Below are 19,220 nucleotides of genomic sequence, written 5' to 3' on the forward strand. Positions count from 1 at the left end.
CCTGGATACGCTAGAGGGGACCATTGCTGTGTCTGAGTCGCAATTCATTGAGCGTCAGAAACTAACCCTGTTGCTGTTCCTCCAGCTGTAACACACGAAGCATCTAGCCGCAAGAAGAGACAGCCAGGTCTTACTTCCTTCATGTCATTGCAGGCAGTTGCATGGTCATATATAGCTAAACTTTCTCATATCTGTCTTCTCTCTCCCTACGTCACGTACACCCGCACACACTGTCACGCTCACGTCACACACATTGCGCATCCACTGTTCCCTCTGTCTTGTCTTTGCCGTGCAAATTTTGAAAAACTGACACTGCACTCTGTCCAGGTGGCATGCTTTCAGGTGAATGATAGTCGCGGATGTAGACGCGTCGCCCACGCGTTCCTTTCGCTTTCCGCTCAACAGCAACGCGACGAGAGACTGTGCAGACATCGCGAGCGCTTAAACTATCTGGGATGGGTGACGTTAGCGGATTACACACCGGAAAAACAGCAGCCCATGTCTCAGCAGTGTAGAAAAGAGCATGAGCAGGCGTTGCCAGGTGCAGGATGCCGTACTTACAATCCCGCCAAGCGCGCAACCTTGTTTCCGCGCCGCACCGTTGTTAATTCTGCCCAACGTAAAAATCCAAGCTTTTAATATGTGTATGAAAGCCACGAATTCCATTTATGTATGGAATCCTGTGGTTTTCGCGGAGCCACCAGTGTAAAATATTAATCGTTATTTCTGCTGAATGATGAAACACGACGTCCTTTTTATTTCGTTTTCTTTTATTTTATTTGTCTATCGTGCATCAAGATTTTATTGTGTTTACTGACTACTTAACATTTACTGTGATTGTACGTCCTCTGTTTGGAATATTATTAGTCATTTCTTATCGTTGTTAAAGTTTCTGACGCGTCCACTGTGTTCTTTCAGTTGCTCAGCGTGTGCTGCGTGTTGCAGTTGTGTTTTGCTGAGCATTTTGCCGTCAGTTCCAGCGATTTCTTCCACTATGAGAAAAAGCGGAGCCAGCGCCGCTGTCAGGAATCAAGCTGCCGATTAATTTGCATCTAAATAAAAGGTATAATGATTCAGCATCAGATATGTGCTGCGGTAGTCATAAGTTTTTGAGCCTGAGAGTTAAAAAGCTCTTCAAACCGCAACCTTGCTCCTGTTTATGGGCAGTGGTGTATTGTGAGGGCAACTCGGCTTTAAAGGTAACGGAGTGGATTCCAAGGGAGGGCAAACGTAGGAGGAGGTGGCAGTGTCAGGTGGGAGATGAGATTAGGAAGTTTGATGAGATAAGGCGGCCGGAGCTCACATAGGGCAGGGTTAGTTGGAGAGATATGAGAGAGGCATTTTTCCTGCAGTGGGCGTAGTAAGGCTGATGATGTTGATGACTACGGTGATGTTAATAATTGGAAGATATGTGGTTTTTTGCGTGCCAGGGCATGCCGCTCATGCAACAGGAATGAGCGAAGTGCCCGGGAATAATTTGTCTCGCCTGGCATACGTTAGTTTAATTGAAATTTCATTATACGGGTGATTTTTCATTTCGCTTTGATCGAAATGCTGCCTCCACAGTTGCGATGAAACCCACAACCGGCGATGAAAGCCGAGGTGAACAACATTTCGCCACTGAGCAACAGCGGCGCGTAGTCATTTGCCTGCAGCCATTGCGAACAGAACCGAGTTTTTCCCAACCCGTGCGCAAAGAGACACCTCCAATTATTCCTCCGGCCACCTTGAGCTTTGCCTTCAAACTAACTACAATCGTTGCCTTCCGACACAAGCAGGATATATAAGGTAGATATGCGTGTTGTCAGCCCCCACTTCACTAATGACGTAAGGCGTTTTATTTTGTTATAAAACTCGCGGCTGTTTTCTCACACTAGAATATTTCACAGCAGGATGTATTTCGTATTTGTCACTACAACATATTTCGGCTTGTGTATGCGGCAAGCTAGGGAAAAAAGGTAAGAGCGGAACTCATTTAACATAACCCGTATTAATATAGAGAGCCGACGAGTTCACCGTCATACATGAGAGATATTTGTCATAGCGCGATCCGTGATCCAATATGGGGATCCCGTCATACATCAGCCATATTTGTCATAACACGATCCGTGATCCAATATGGGGATACCGTCATACATCAGCCATATTTGTCATAGCACGATCCGTGATTCATATGGGGATCCCGTCAAATATTAGACATTATTGTCATAGCACGATCCGTGATCCATATGGGGATCCCGTCAAACATTAGACATATTTGTCATCGCACGATCCGTGATCCAATATGGGGATACCGGAATACATTACACATATGTACCTTAGCGCGATCCGTGATCCGCTACCGGGATCCGCTTACGCGGAGACAGCTGCACTGGCGCGGTGGAGATGTGTGCGTCTCGTGGCTGTCTACGTATGTGCAGCTGGCTCTCTGAGGAGCCGTTTCGCGTTAGCGGATAGCGACTGCGCTATGCTGAGCATCTCTATTATATATATTCCGCATGTGGCACGGGACCACAAGTATGGCAAGGCACAGCGAAGTAGACGTGCATCTTTTGTTCCAACCCAGCTATAGTCGGATGGCAGCAACCCAGCACTAGGACGAAATGCCGCTCAGCGGAGGTACTCCAGCCAATGGGATCGACTGCGGTCCATCGCTTTCTACCGGTCATGACCGCTAACAGGTGCACTGCGGTTAACCCTAACATCCCAGTAGGTCGACGCCAGCGGCTGGAGCGCGTCCGTTAAGGCACATTTTCCACTTAATTCCTCTGTTGTGTCTGACTGAAGGCCAAGCTTGCCCAGCAGTTGAGAGGGAACTTGATTTAACCAATGCACTAGCTCGCAAGGGTAGCACTATCTGCCTTAGCTGGAATTATCTTTCTTGCTCAAGCGGCGTTGTTCATCGCTTGCCTTTGTCTCGCTGGGGCTGCAAATTCAGCTTTATGGGAAGCTGTATGCATACCCACCTGTACGAATACTAAAAATTTAAAGGCATAGAGGGCTGCCATCTTAGACCCACTGTAGCACGCGTTTGATGTCGATTGCTTGGGTCAATTACGTAAATTTCGTCAGGACACAGGGGCACAATTTAGGTGCCGTGATATGAGCTCACAGAAAGCGTCAGCAGCATGCCGTTTCACCATAAAGTTTGTGAGCTAATTTACTTTCGCGTTTTCCAGGACGTAAGCTGACTAACCATCTTTTATTTTGCGGCCACGCTCGACGCACCGTCGCAAGCGTGACGCATGGTTCACGTATACACCCACCACACGCCTTCACCCACAAAGCCTTGCCCGGAGTTCCTAAACGCTCCTACTGGCGTCAGCCTTTCCCACCACCCTAGCTCCTTACTCTCTCCCCCTTAACTGCTTCCCTCGTTCCACCTGCACACCCGAGGCCCGCCTTAAATAGACCGATGAGCTACCATGCCTGAGGTTTCCTTACCCTCCACCCCGTCTACTCTGCGCCCGTAGTCATTATCCCCAACAACCACGACCCATGATTCTTTACTGCACTTGCCTACCCAAACACTCTCAGCAAGAAGCCTCCACCAAAAGTTACCTTTGGCGCTAATGAAAGTGTACAGGTGTAAAAGCAAAAAAAAACATCCTGCATACATGCACATACACATAGTTACTAAATATTCTGACGGCCATAAGAATTTCGCACTACGCCAGCAGTGGCTGCAATCCGTATTAAAAGGGTAAAGGTCTAAGGGATTTTTTTTCTTCATTTCCTCGGATAAATGTACAGTGTACCAAATTGTGAGACTCTTGGATGCAGTAAATAAGACCTATTAGCAATAATTAGGAGCAGAAGGCTGCTCGTGGAGTGCCAGCCCGCAACCTTTTGCTCAACTTCCGGGCTATGTAGCAAGGCTTCTTTTCGCCAACACAGAGGTAAAATTCCTGGACGGTGTGTAGGCTATCTTTTCCGAGCAATTTAAAGCTTAGCAGTTCCGGAAGCGTCGCGGAAGGAGCGTTGCTTAGTAAGGTGTGGCTGTTTGCAGACGCGTCCAGCCACATTATAAATTATCTGCGTGCCGTCGCCAACGTCGTGTAACAAGAACCAGTCAAAACTTAAACTGTACGCCTGAAGAACGAACTTGTAAACTGAAAAATCTGCACATTATCACCAAGTGTGACAGGTGCCAGCCGGATCTTACAGTGCTGGCCTCAGCAGGTGGGGAAAGGAGGTGATTATTATAAATGGTCTGCGTGCCGTCGACAACGTGCGTCACATGCATAGTCTGAAATACACAGTACACGGCTGAGCCGATGTAGAGAGGAGGTGGCAACCATAAATGTTGTTTACCATGTTTACCATGTTTACCCTGAACGTGCACATACCACCACATTCCAGCAATCATTTTTATTTAAAAACTGCCCGTGGCTGGAATAACCTCACCGCCGAAGTGGCCACCATCCTGAATCATCGACTGTTCAAGACCACTATCGAGGAAGCCTATTCATCAACATAATTTTTGTTCATTTTTCATTAATGTATAATATTTTTTGCCGTGTTATCCCCACCCCTCATATAATGTCCCGAAAGGAACCTTTGAGGAAAAAATAAATAAATACATAAATAAATAAATCGTTTGCGTACCGTCGAGCCCATCATGCGACACGGGGGCAAGCCGGAACTGTCAGTGCATGCCCGAGCAGATGTACTTGAAAATAGCTAGTAACTGAACGAGTGCGCGGGATCCTCTTTATTTTTATATCTGCGTATTTTTACAGAAAGATTTCGTAAGGCAGTAAAATATTTATTTCGTGAGAACTCCAGTCATTTCCCTTTTTTTAAAACAGTTCTAAGGCACAGAACGAGAGCATCGTTCCCTCTATGTTTTGCGCAGTTTCGTATTGGAACTAAAGGCGTGATCATGATCTTAAAAAGAAGTATGAGATATGAAAAATTTCCTGAACTGGGCAACGGCCCAATTAAGTCATTGGCGTAAGCCAGCGGCTCGGTTAATTCGGAGATGCGGTGAAGCTCGCATGTGTACAGGGCGCGATGTGACCATGACGGCTACTGAGGTATGTGGCCCCTATTACACGAGTGGCGCTGGTGTACAACCGAAATGTAGAAGCGCGGTACTTATCAGTGTGATCATTAGTCGATAAGATCCAACGGGATGCTTTTTGTTCTGTGCTGAACTCCACCATTGGTTTCTTTGTTCTAGTTGCCTTCTTACGTGCCATCACAAAGCCCGCGATCGTTTCGCATTAAGCCGTGTGCGTATACTCAGGATGTGTGTTTTTTTTTTTCGCGAAGTGTATGCGTAGGGGTGAATGCAGTTGATGCCTTGAATGTGCTAACGAAAATATTTGTAGGTTCATCATAAAGTGTGCGCGCATTTAACCGTGCGCCGAAGCTGGGAAAAATAGCAATTACACGCAAGTTTGTCGCATGAAGCCAATCTATGATTATATTTGAAACTGAATTATTTTGTTGCGGCACAAGCCACTAAGGGAAGCAGTTCAGAAAATATGACCATTTTGTTTCAGACATGTCCTCAGCTTTTCACTCCAAAGCAGTGAGGCGACAGATTACTTGGAAGAGAAATTCGGCAGTGGAATTTTTCACATACGTTGCAGCAGCAAGACAAAGGCACTTCAGAGAATGTTGGAAAAGTGGATGTTGACTATGCAAAATTATTATATTTGGCAGGTCTTACATGCTCCGCGCTGCTTGTATACAAGAGAAACTTGGGGCCTTGTGAACAATCTTTACGTTCAAAACAACAAAAGCAGCATAATTCTATGGAATTCGGTGCACTAATAAAGTCCATGCTATGACTATGAAGGAACACAAGTAACTGCTGTTCTTTTAAGGTGCAGCCGTTGACTGGGAAACGCAGCTGTCCGTCATAACTTTTCGACTATCGTGTAGTCGGAGCGAGCGCGTCATGCATGAAATGCGCTCAAAACTGCAAAAACACTACTGCCACTGGTGAAACAAGTATGTACTGTCTATTCCCAGATCAGCAGCATTATTACAGTCGCCACGCGACCGCACAGAAACCGTGGCAGACGCTCAGCGCACTGCACGCAACTGATGCGTGGGACCCAACATGGCGCTGCGAGAAGGAAACGGCGGCGCTGGGTAGTACAAAGGGTGTCCCCACCCTGAAAGCGGAGGCGAGCGTGCATGCAGGCACCCTATAAAACGCTACAGTCCAAGGACACCTTGTGTTTCATTTGTACACAAAACCGAGGCACACCTAATGACGCGCTCAGGAAGTTCTGTGCGAATCCAACGTCCGCTGGTGACGTGTTTCAATGCCTTCCGCACACAGTTCGATTCGAGACCTGTTTTGCAGCATGGCATGAACTTAGTTTGCCTCGTTCGTAGTGCAAGAAAAAGGAAAATCATTGCCAGTTACGCGGACGCCGCTTTTGAGAACCACAGAGGGGAAAGAAACGCATGTCGCGGTACAATAGCGCAGACGAGTCGAAGTGGGCGTCGCATAGGAACATATTGGTCAAGCGTGAGAACGTCAACACTGATCTTCATGCGCGCACGTCTTACGAGCTCTGTTTCGGTTTCGTGCGTGAAGAAGCCCGAAATTTGCTCGCGATGTAGGCGTTCAGAGAAGTACTTTTTGTTTGTTTTAAACATCGTATCGTTTTATATAGTAACAGATTCGAGATTAGTCCTAGCCACTAGACAGTGGTCAGTTAGGCAGATTATTAGCATGGTGTGCAAATTTAACGCCGTCCACGACGGCTGACAGTTTGTCTTGATAACATTATCTGTCTTTTTCAGCTGCCCTATTTTTAAAAACTCGTTAGTGTTCGGTAAAACATCGGTCTTCAAAATGGTTCCGCACTCGTAGCAACGTGATAATTAGTTTTCGAACAGTGTTTATTCCTCGTTATACAAATACATTTAACTTGCAGATTTTGCCTAGGCCTTAAAACGTCCGCAAACACAAATTACTTCATTTTATTGCTTGCCTAAGCTAAGAACTATGCAGACCCCCTTAAGTAAGCAAGTTAATGATCGTTGACACACAAAACACCTCGATCAGATGTAATTTTAATTGCGGATGAAATCTACCACGGCAGGGCCACCGCAGAACAACCATGCACGGGAAATTTATTATTCCAATCTTCTCAGGAATTCACTAGTGCTTACAAACTGTAACCTTTTTTTATCAACAAAAAGGAGAGCTCTTAACTGGACGTGGCGTTGTACATGATTGTTTCTCGCTTTGGATCAAGAAAATTGAGAGGATCATTCTCCCACTGAACAAATCCAATGCCAACATGCATTTTGTGAGCTCAGGCAAGGGACTCAGGGCGGCCAGGATTTATGTCAACAAACTTCAACATACCTGCGAATCATGCTTCCGCGCACACTCTTTCCCTTGCATGCACGTAAGAACATGATATATTGACATTCCGCATTCCGCATGTTCGCCCAGCGCTGATCTGAAGAACGCGCCCCCTCGAAAAGAGGAAGTGGGCTCTCGGCTACTTCCCCGGAGTACCTGGGCCCGATCCAGATCTCGACGGCCGCGTTTCGATGGAGGGGGAGCGCCCGTGTGCTGTGTTATGTCCTTGCAGGTTAAAAATCGCCAAGTGGTCGTAATTATTCCAGAACCCTCCACTACAGCACCTCTTCCTTCCTTTCTTCTCTCTGTCCCTACTTTATCCTTTCCCTTACGGCACGGTTCGGGTGTCCACCGAGAACTGAGAAAGTTACTGCGCCGGCGGAAATAGAGGGACAGGAGAGGGCAGTAAAGAGAAATGCAGAGGGGAGTATAGCTAGAAAGGACAGTGGCGGAGTTTATTCACTATTTACAATATTTACATATATATAGAAAGGTGATAATGACAAAGGGGCGCGCTAACTTCGCAAAAGACAACACAAAGAATGCACTACGAATCACAGTCACAGACCAGCGCAGACTTTCAAGTGACTTTGTCCAAAAACACACAAAAATAACTCAAATCCAAGCTGACAATATGCCAGCCGTGACGGAGTAAACCCTTGTCGCACAATTCATGTCTCTACTTCTGAGCAGCTATGAAAACTTTCTTTTTCAGTCAAAGCTATAGACGGGTCGCACCCCCCGGCGCCTGTAACCGAAGCCATAGAAAATGATTCCCACAAATCTTTGCAGCCACCCACACGCCACCCTCACCCACATCCTCTTCCAATGCCTGACGGATCCTCCCCCGCAGGGCCTGGAGCACCCCACCAGCGGGGAGGAATGGAGGCCCTGTTGCGCTCCGCGGACCCGGACACGCAGAAGATGGCGACAAACCGGGCCGCCGACGTCATGGACCATCATGGACTCACGAACGTCTGGGTGCAGTAGGGTCGTGCGGGGTCCAAGGGCCTACTTGCCTTAAACACCCTTCGGTCTAATAAAGTCTTTCCTCTTCCTCTCTTGTGATCTGGTTCTTGGCATCGAGAAAAACCGACGTCTTTTTATGCTAAGGTTGGCGTAAGTGCTGCGAGGTTGCCAGACGAGTCGATTAGAAAGTTGTAATTGTGCTGTCGCTGGCTCTCATCTACACACCTTTCCATCTGTCTAAGAAAGGCAAAGCCACAAGACATTGGAATTTTTTACATAACTTTTTCAATACATGCCACAAACATTGGCACAAACTACTCCAAATTTCGCCCAGGTCATCGGGTGTTGCCGTTTGGCCTCCAGGAGGAGGAGCGCCGGAGGTGTGACTGCGACGTCAGGCCACGTGACTTGCCACAGCTGCAACGGCCGCGCCACTGCTCCTACCGATCTTTGGCATCGATCTTTGGTTTTTCACGTATTGATGCGAGACATACCTGTTCAGAGTAATATCAAAGTGCATGTGTATGTGGATGTCGTTGCCTTTTTTTAATCTGCTCAATGTATCAGTTATTGCAAACCTACCTTATTTTTAATATTATGGAAGTTTGGCTGTTCAGGTTACTCCTAATTCTCAAGGTGTGCAAATCTTCTATTGACGTTTTCTCGCTAGTGTCCCGTTTTTATATCTTGCTAATATATCGCGCTGCCCAAATCGCACAGGTTTACTCACTAAAATACACAAGTGTGATATAACAGTCCCCATTTAGACTGGCGACCTGATATCGGAAGAAATGCCCTGAAAGATGAGCGTGCTCTCGGTCGCCTAACGCGAATCGTCAATAAGAAATTCAATATGCTCAGTGACACCCTTATGTTTCTATATAAGACCTACGTAAAACCAACTATGGGGTTCGGTTTCATTCTGTTCGCCGGTTGTTCACGATACAAATTTCAACCTCTGTTACTTTTGGAGAGGCGGGCTCTTCGTCTTATTCTTGGTTTGCCAAAATCAGTTGCAAATGTCTTCGCTTTGGGTGCCTCTCACAGTGCACACCTTCTCACGGGCAGACTCAAGACATATCCTTACAATCGAGAGCTTCTGCTTTCATGATGATAAATCCAGGCGCTCACAAACAACGACACAGAGGGGACACAGCGCTTACTCGCAACTACAAGAATTTTTATTCAGAGGCTTCTATATATATACTACAAAAACCAAAACAAACCCAGAGTAATCGCACGCCACATGCCGACCGATGAGCAGGGAAAAAAAAAATAACACGCGGTTTTCAGTCGCTCTTTTAAAAAATGGCCTGGCTTAGCTAAGGTTAAGCCTAGGATGCGAAGCATAATAGATTTGTGAAAGGGATTCGGTATCGCCTGCCCGTAAGTCAGGAAGTCAGGCTAGTCTCTTCGTTGTTTAGCAATCTCCTGGAGGAGCGGGAGTTAGCCTTGGTGGTCGCGGCCGCGCGGCGACCGCGCGAGTTGCGCCCCGTTTCTCCACAGCTGGCGTGACGTCAGACCACGTGCTCGGCTGCAGCGCCCCTAGCGGGAGGAGCGGGAGTTAGCCTTGAAGGTCGCGGCCGCGCCAGGCTGGGCTATGGTTGAGCTAAGTAGTGTCCCTATTATGCTTCGCATAAAAACTTATCTCCCCATCAGACAAGCCAACTGACGGGTCACTAACACATGTATGCCCCGTTTCAGCGATATGATAGGCTTCAACTATCTCCCGCGTTACACGATCTCGGTGACGAAAAAGAACACATGTTTTGGAAAAAAGGGGAGAACATTTCTTCTTGCGCTTGTTGCCGTCACGACAATGAATAACCATATTGTTTGAAGTGTTACCGTTTTGCCTCCCCCCTAGACGTCAGCCGGAATCAGTTGACTTGGGTGTGGAAAAATGCATCTGAATGAGCTTGATTGCATCTAGTACCTTTTATTACATTGTAACATGCATACTGAAAGTACTAAGATTGTTATAGGTTACATGTACTGAAGTCTCTACTTCATGTTAAACAGCGACGAATATTCGCGAAAAAATATCGACGAAGTTGAGGTCAGGGACGACACAACACATCTTCAGGAGAACAAGCAGCACTACGTATATAAATGATGTGAAAAGTATGCGATATACGATCAAATATGTTGTTTAATGAAACACCGGCGCAGAAACGCAGAAAATGAAAATTTAAAAAAGGAAGCTCAGAAATTTGAAAACACTACTACATACATCTCTGTAAGTGCATACGATGATGCACAATTTGAAGTCCATAATTAGCCGTTATCGCAAAATTTGTACTGTTCCGACTTTCCGGGTAGAATAAATATTTGTTTTAAGTGTAGTGTGGTAATCTTCATCGATATAACCACTGACATGCGTCGCGTGCTGCCGCTCTCAAGGACGAAGAAGTTGTTCGCTGCCTTGCTCTTTCGCCACGCCTGACGCTTCGCTGCGAGTCTCCCCTGAGCGGCTGGAATCATCTGGGTTCACCGAATAAACACACCCCTACAATTGGTGGAGGTGCTGGGTACGTTCCCGTCCACCCTGGAACTAAGAAGCCGCACGTTACCCTCTGCTTCCAGCATGCCGGATGACACTGCCACGACATCGTCGCCCCTCCCAACCACCGTGCTGTGTTCTGGAGCTCTACGGCAGCGTGATCCGTGCTTCTTCAGTGGCACAGCCGACCAGGACGTCGACGATTGGTTGGCGGCATATGAGCGCGTCAGTAGCTACAACAGATGGGACGACGCTATCAAGCTAAGCAATGTAATCTTTTATCTGACTGACGTGGCGAACCTCTGGTTTCGCAACCATGAGGCAGACCTGCCATCTTGGTCTGCATTTAAAAAGAATTTTGCAGAAGTGTTCGGCCGCCCTGCAGTTCGCAAGCTCCGGGCAGAACAACGCTTGCGTGAGCGCACTCAGCAAGTCGATCAGTCGTTCACTAGTTATATAGAGGACATCGTGGACCTATGCAAGCGTGTCGATCCGCTAATGACTGAAGCGGATAAGATCGAGAACATCATGAAAGGCATCTCTGACGACGCGTGCCAAATGCTCTGGGTAAAAAATCCTGCCACGGTGAGTGACGTGATCAAGCTTTGCCAGAGCTACGACGTGCTTCGTAAGAAGCGCGCTTCTACCCGGCGGTCCGGTGTTAGAGACGACGCCATCTCTACACTTGCGCTGGGCGGTTCTACCCCATCAGAGGACAGCCCTTTACTTCAGCAAATCAAAGCCTTCGTTCGAGAAGAGGTCGCCCGCCAGCTATCGCTGGTCCCTCAGTTACAGGATAGTGGCCGCCTTGTTCCTGACATGGCTCCGTCTTTGGCCCCTACCATACGGCGTGCCGTTCAAGATCACATCGCTGACGTTCTTCCTCCCAGCTCCATGCTCCCGCCCAGCCCTGTGCTGCCGCCCAGCCCCGTGCCAGCGCAAGTAACGGCACCACTGACTTACGCCCAAGTTGCGGCCAGGCCGCTCATGCCATCAGCATCTCTTTCCTACCAGGCCGCTCCTTCCAACCTTCCTTCGCCTTTGCCTGGGTCTGCATTCCATGTCCCTATTCCAAGGGTACGCCAACGCCCTACGAACCCTTGGCGTACCGCGGACAACCGACCAATCTGCTACTCTTGCGGGCTGCCGGGCCATGTCGCACGCCTTTGCCGCCAACGCCTTCCACCTTCTCGACCTGAACTATGGAACTACTCCTACAATACAGACCAGCCCTCGCCGAGAAATCCGCCCAGTTCCGAATTTGTATCTCGTGACAATCAAACGTACACAGCTCGCCGATCACCTTCCCCTCGTCGCCGTTCCCCGTCCCCACTCCGACGTTCTACCGGCACCGTTGAGGGAAACTAACAGTCGCAGTTCCCGGGGCAAGAACTGCGCTTGGTTCGAACTCTTCAAGTCCTCGGTGTTCTCCCACTAACGTAATTCAAGTGTTTGTCGACGGCGTCGCAGTACTCGCTCTAGTCGACACGGGCGCTGCCGTATCAGTCATCAGTGAAGCTCTTTGCCGTCGTCTTCGTAAGGTGACCACCGCACTTTCCGACTTTTCGCTTCGCACCGCCTCATCACAGCGCATTCATCCCTCAGCGGCGTGCACGGCCCGTGTTCTCATCGAAGACGTCTTATACACCATCGAGTTTATTGTACTGTCTCGCTGCTCACACGACATCATCCTGGGCTACGATTTCCTTTCCACTCATCATGCCGTTATTGACTGCGCCCGCGCGGAAGTTTCCTTTTTACCTCTTTGTGATACCGTCTTGTGTGACGTCCCTACCCGGCCTGCAAAACTCCTCGTCGCCAGTGACACAGACATTCCTCCATTTTCTGCTGCCCTCGTTCCACTCTCCTGTGAAAGCGTTATTAGTTCGACTGTCTTCTTCACACCTTCCGACGCCGCTTCACGCCATCCCTGCCTCCTGCTTCCATTTGCGGTCCTCAAGATCGAAGATGGCCTTAGTGCAATGTACGTCTCAAATCCATTTTCGTGCCCGTCCGTCCTGCTACGCGGCGAGTGTCTCGGTCGTATTGAAGAACTTGATCCCGCGCTTGTAAATACTCTTCCTGCAACGCCTACTTCATTAGCCGTTAATGTGCTCAGCTCTTGCGATACAGCGACCGCTTCGACACCACCCGATGTTCTTCAACAAGCTATTGACGCAGATCTCCCACCCGCACAACGCGATCAACTCGCTGCTCTTCTACAGAACTTCACTTCTGCCTTCGACCTTCCTCACACTGCTCTGGGTCGCACGTCTGTCGTTACGCACGCAATCGACACTGGTACAAACGCACCTTTACGACAGCGTCCTTATCGCGTGTCGGCCTCTGAGCGCCAAGTCATTGCTGACAACGTGGACGACATGCTTCACCGGGGCGTCATACAGCCATCTAACAGTCCATGGGCTTCTCCGGTTGTTTTGGTCACCAAGAAAGATGGTTCCATCCGGTTTTGCGTCGATTACCGTAGGCTTAACAAAATCACGCGCAAAGATGTCTATCCTTTGCCGCGAATCGACGACGCCTTGGACTGTTTACAGGGAGCCGAGTATTTCTCCTCTTTGGATTTGCGCTCCGGCTACTGGCAGGTACCGATGGCTGATAATGACCGCTCGAAAACTGCCTTTATAACACCGGATGGATTATACGAGTTCAACGTTATGCCCTTTGGCCTCTGCAATGCCCCGGCTACTTTCGAGCGCCTGATGGACACTGTTCTTCGTGGACTCAAGTGGCAGACCTGTCTTTGTTATCTGGACGACATCGTAGTTTTTTCTGCCGACTTTTCTTCTCACCTTCTCCGCCTAAAGGATGTCCTCACGTGTCTCGCCGGCGCTGGGCTTCAGTTGAATTTGAAGAAGTGCCACTTTGCCGCTCGAAAACTCACAATTTTAGGCCACGTAGTTTCTAAGGACGGCATTCTTCCCGACCCCACCAAACTTCGCGCAGTTGCAGAGTTCCCGAAGCCAACCTCCCTGAAGCAGCTTCGGAGCTTTATCGGCCTCTGCTCCTACTTTCGACGTTTCATCTTGAACTTCGCCTCTATCATCGCTCCTCTGACCCAGCTCCTTGCCGGCAGCTCCGACCTTTCCGCCTGGACTCCAGCCTGCGATAAAGCCTTTGACACTTTACGCCGCCTTTTGGTTTCGCCGCCCATTCTACGCCACTTTGATCCGGCTGCGCCTACGGAGATCCACACTGATGCCAGCGGTATTGGGCTTGGTGCCGTCCTTACCCAACGTAAGCCTGGTTACAGCGAGTATGTTGTGGCATACGCCAGCCGAACATTGACAAAGGCAGAATCTAATTATTCAGTCACAGAAAGGGAATGTTTGGCCATTATTTGGGCTATCGGAAAATTTCGTCCTTATGTGTATGGTCGACCGTTTTACGTTGTGACCGATCACCACGCTTTGTGCTGGCTTGCCTCTCTGAAAGACCCATCCGGTCGCCTTGCTCGCTGGGCTCTTCGTCTCCAGGAGTTTGACATTCATGTCATTTATCGATCAGGGCTGAAGCATACGGACGCGGATGCTCTTTCCCGCTCGCCATTGCCTAGAGATAATTCGTCTGACCACGTCTGTGCCTACGATATGTCGACTCTTACAACTATCGACATGGCTACCGAGCAGCGGAATGACCCCTGGATCAATGCACTTTTGAATTTTCTCTCAAGTCCTACTCCCGGTCATTCCTCCAAAGCGCTCGTCCGCCAAGCACACCACTTCTCCATTCGTGACGGTCTTCTCTATCGCCGCAATTATTTGCTTGATGGACGGAAGTGGCTTCTAGTCATCCCGCGTCATCTCCGCGCCGACATTTGTGCTGCGTACCATGGTGACCCACAATGTGCTCACGGTGGCGTATTGAAAACCTACACACGCCTACGTCTGCGATTTTACTGGCGTGGAATGTACCGCTTCGTAAGACATTTCGTGCGCGCTTGCGAATCTTGTCAACGCCGAAAAACTCCTCAGAAGTCCTCTGTTTCGTTGCAGCCGTTACCCTGCCCTGCTCGTCCGTTTGACCGCGTTGGCATAGATCTCTATGGCCCTCTTCCGACTACTCCTGCTGGAAACCGGTGGATTATTGTGGCAGTAGACCATCTGACTCGCTACACTGAAACATCACCGTTACCCTCTGCCTCTGCAAGAGACGTTGCTTTGTTCATTCTCAACAACTTGATTCTTCGCCACGGGACTCCGAAGGAACTGCTCAGTGACCGCGGACGCGTTTTCTTGTGCGACGCTCTCGAGGCCCTACTGAAAGAATGTCGCATCATTCATCGCACCGCTACTTCTTACCACCCTCAGACGAATGGCCTGACAGAACGCTTCAACCGTACTCTGAGTGACATGCTGGCCATGTACGTCAACGACGCTCATTCCAACTGGGACCACGTTCTTCCCTTCGTAACCTACGCGTACAACACTGCGATACAGACCACCACTGGATTCTCTCCCTTTTTTCTTCTTTACGGGCGCGAGCCAACCTGCACAATGGACGCGCTTTTTCCCTACCGCCCTGATGTTTCTGAATCGACGCCACTCTCGGACGCCGCCCAGTATGCAGAAGAATGCCGTCAGCTCGCTCGTTCGCTCACAAAGGAAAATCAATGGCAACAAAAACACCATCGTGACACTGGTGAGGCGCCTTCATATGCGCCCAACTCCCTGGTGTGGCTCTGGGTTCCTGCCACAACCGCCGGCCTGTCAAAGAAGCTTCTTGCTCGGTATCACGGTCCATACCGAGTGCTTCAAAAAACATCTCCTGTGAACTACGTAGTTGAGCCCGTTACGCCATCTGCGGACTTGCGTCGCCGTGGACGCGAAATAGTTCATGTGGACCGAATCAAGCCCTACTACGATCCGTCTGTCCTTTCGGCACCATGAGTCGCCAGGATGGCTCCTTCTCTGCCCGGGGGGGAAACTGTAGTGTGGTAATCTTCATCGATATAACCACTGACATGCGTCGCGTGCTGCCGCTCTCAAGGACGAAGAAGTTGTTCGCTGCCTTGCTCTTTCGCCACGCCTGACGCTTCGCTGCGAGTCTCCCCTGAGCGGCTGGAATCATCTGGGTTCACCGAATAAACACACCCCTACATAAGTTTTATGTTGGCAATATTTACAAATTTTTTTATTTACGTTGGCATTCGCTTTCTAGCGTTATAATAATGTGGCGTTGTTGACGTCTTGGAGAACATTGGTTTAGTGGAGTAAAAATGGTTTGTGCATAATTATGCAATATCATATTAATGATGGGGGAAATTTCAGTCTTTTGTAGAATTTTAATACTAAATAAATTTTCTGGAAAAAAGAGTGGATTTGGTATTTATAGCTCACAGCTCTTCGACCAATGGATAGGATATTTTGCAAAAACACCCGACACGAGAAAGCATCTGTTGTGCGAGGAACAACCAACCATGACGTTGTATCAGAACGTGTTGTGTGCACCAGGCCGTACAAATGTGTCCTTTGTCCTCGGCCACTCTTCGATTTTGAAATAGGAAACCTTCAAGGTATTACCCATGCCTTACAATATGACCTGAAGTGTCCGTAAACGGTGGATTCATTTGAAGCGCGAAGTTTTAGATTTGATTGAAATTATATTTCTTTTCAAGTACTTTCAGCAAAACAGAGAAGCTATAAGCCACGATTCACGAAAATACTACGGAAACCTAAAAAAATTCCAATGGTTAGGCAATAATTCTACTACACTAGTTTGAATGCTTCTCTAAGGCATACTCAGTGCTTTCCAATAGAACGTCCATAATTTATCGCAGAAAAAAGGTATTATTTCATTTTTCTGTCATTGTTTTAATATGCTGTGTAATGTTCTTAAGAGTCCAATTACTTGTTGCTTTGTGTGTTGTTTTCTCTTATTACAATTGCTATAAAATAAAGTGCTTTTCCATTTTTCTTTTGGTTTCTACATTAATGCCCGTCACGGTGATGGGTAGAAAACTTAATCAAAAAACAAATAAGCTTCCGCTCCAACTGAGTTCGCATGCGAGTTTCAGATGTCGCGTGTTCACGAAAGAACACGCCATGGCACCTGACTACGAGAACCGCATGAACAACTATATCATCAAGTTCTTCAGACTGTTATTGAAGTTTTCGGCTCTAAGGTCCCAGAAAATTGGCTTTTGTTTCATTTTGATTTTTTTTCCATTGAGTTCTAAAAACTCCAGGGCGATCATGCGTCAGTAGGTAGGTGAGGTGTTGTAAGAAAGGTGTTGTGCTGTCGGGCAGTTTTTCTTGCGGTTTTGTTAGCGTGTGTTAGCTTCAGTTTTCCAATAAGCTTAGTCGCTTCAATTTCAGGTGCTTGCCTTGAAGGTGCGCGTGTGACAAGGGCATTGCAGTGCCAGTGTTTCAAATCACCAGAACGTGTGGAAGTGACGTCTAGGATTCAAACTTCACGCCGAATGGTGTGAATTGTGGAAATGGCTGCGCCAGCGCAACTCCAATACTCCACTGCCGAGAATGCGGACGTTGTGATCGCTCATGTGAGTGCGCGAATGGACGTGGAGCTGGCATCCAGACTGTGTTGCTCAACGTCCTGGTCGTCGTGTGCCAACTCGTTCCACGTTCGTATCGATATTTAATCGATTTAAGTCTGTGGAGTGAGTTTGTGTTCAGAAAAGGAAGAGACCAGGGAGCGCAACTGACGATTATGACATTGGTGTCCTCGCATACTTTTTTTTAATGCAGAAGCAAGTGTCAGGAAAATCGCCAACGAGTACAGAGCCAGCCCGGCATCAGTTTGCAGGGCACTATCAAAACTCAGTTCCAACCCCTATCCTGTTTGACTTCACCAGGAACTGACACCGAATGACTTTGAGAAACGACGTGATTTTTTAACTGCTGTCTGCTTAAATGTGATGAAGACCCGGAATTCGTGCACAACGTGCTTTGGACAGACAAGGCCCAGTTTGCAGGGACTCCAATGTCAACTTGCCCAATGCGCGTTATTGGTGCGACAAGAACCCCCATTGGCTACGCCAGCACAAGCACCAAGTAAGATGGTCAGCAATTGTTTGGTGTGGCATTCGTGACGGCCGTACTGTCGGTCATTACTTCAACGACGGAAAACTCACTGGAAAAAAGTGCACAGATCTGCGTCCTAAAAGGCGTTGTCGCCGAATTTTGCTCAGAGCTACCACTGGCCGGGTCGGGAAAAAAAAATTGGTGGTGGTTTAGCTCTGGCTAAACCTGGAGTGACGCGATAGCTACAGCTGGCCGAGTGCAACTTGCTCAGTTGAATTGTAAAGTCAGTCTTTCGCCGCTCCGCTCCGTTTGAGAACCGCTGAGCGCTCTTCCATAGCTCAAGGCTTTCGGTTTCAATGCGTCTCTTCTTCATCTTCGTCACTGGACGTGGATTTACTGCCACGTGACCAACCACGTGAACAACCTGTTCCACACCACGTGCTGCTCCGCACTACGTGACCAACCACGTGACAGCGTGGCGGTGCAGCCACGGGGTGGCGGCGCCGCCACGCCGAAGGTTCGAAATGCTACCGTAATGTAGCTATCGCTACAAAATGGGGTTTCAGCATGACAGGGCCCCGCCACATTTTTTTTCGTTCCGCGGTGCAATTTGTGGAGAGCACCTTTCCCAACCAATGGATTGGGCGGGGTTGAACAACAGTGTGGCCTCTAAGATTGCCCGATTTGTCACCACTGGATACCTTCCTCTGGGGATGCATTAATGACGAAGTTTTCAATACGGAGCCAGCGAACCTCGAAGACGTGAAGGAGCGTATCAAGATATCAATTGAAAAGATTTCCCGAGTGATGCTCATTTCTGCTGTGAATTTTATTAAAGACCGCATCCTACTGTGCATCGCAATGGACGGCAAGCATTTTGAACACGTTATGTGAAAACGGCTTCTTTTCATCCCATATACTATTTCTTTCCTGGAGCCTCCAAGTGGGGCAGCAACCAACTAAATCGATAACAGGTACAAGCTTCGTTAATTTCTGCTTGTTATACAGCTAGGAAGTGCTAAACATCTGTGGACGAGGTTTCCTAATTAAGTACTAGCCCTTCTTACAGCACGGGGCGTGTCTGATACAGCACACGGCAACCGTATTGAGCCAGCCTGTATGGAGCACCTTAGCGCTAAAATGGCAATGTTTTCAGTTAGTATCTTTTCATCTAAGAAGTCATTCTCAATTATTGTAGCAGTCAAGCCGATACCCCATAAAAGAAATAGACGCTTGACATAAATAATACAATAGATGTCGATATACTGGCACTATTTAGTTTTAAAAATTAATCTTCCCACTGTCAGAAAAGAGTACTTTTATCCCTTTCACTAAGGTAGTGACGAAAATAAAAAAAAACTAACCAGACAGGCAGAGCTCCAGATGTGCTTATCGGTGTTCC

The sequence above is a fragment of the Amblyomma americanum genome, chromosome 10 (genome assembly GCF_052857255.1).
Source record: "Amblyomma americanum isolate KBUSLIRL-KWMA chromosome 10, ASM5285725v1, whole genome shotgun sequence".
Lineage (NCBI taxonomy): Eukaryota > Metazoa > Arthropoda > Arachnida > Ixodida > Ixodidae > Amblyomma > Amblyomma americanum.